Source organism: Myotis brandtii, unplaced genomic scaffold (genome assembly GCF_000412655.1).
Source record: "Myotis brandtii unplaced genomic scaffold, ASM41265v1 scaffold744, whole genome shotgun sequence".
Lineage (NCBI taxonomy): Eukaryota > Metazoa > Chordata > Mammalia > Chiroptera > Vespertilionidae > Myotis > Myotis brandtii.
Genome location: NW_005370965.1, coordinates 2,097,160 through 2,097,510, shown reverse-complemented (window position 1 = coordinate 2,097,510; position 351 = coordinate 2,097,160). Strand labels below are relative to the sequence as shown.

The following is a 351-nucleotide window of genomic DNA, read 5'->3' as shown; positions in this document are numbered from 1 at the left end:
ATCATTCCATGAAAAAAGGATAATCTTTTCAACACATGATGCCAAAAAAAACTGAATATCCACATGCAAAAGAATAAATTTGGGCCCATACCTTACCCCATATACAAAAATTAACTCAAAATTGATCACAGACCTAACATGAAGATGCAAAGCTATAAAACCTTTAGAAGAAAACATTGGGAAAATCTTCATGGCACTAGAGTTGGCAATGATTTCATGGATGTGACACCAAAAGCTCAGACAGCAAACGAAAAATTAGATAACTTGTACGTCATCAAAATTAAAAATTTTGGCCCAAACCGGTTTGGCTCAGTGGATAAAGCATCGGCCTGCGGACTCAAGGGTCCCAGG

The 351-nt window shown here is 37.3% G+C and overlaps 1 protein-coding gene across 1 annotated transcript in view; it reads right to left on the bottom strand.

The window, feature by feature from the left end:
* Window positions 1–351, bottom strand: part of LOC102249208 (nuclear body protein SP140-like protein) — a 16,889-nt gene that overhangs the window by 15,631 nt on the left and 907 nt on the right. The window lies entirely within an intron of this gene.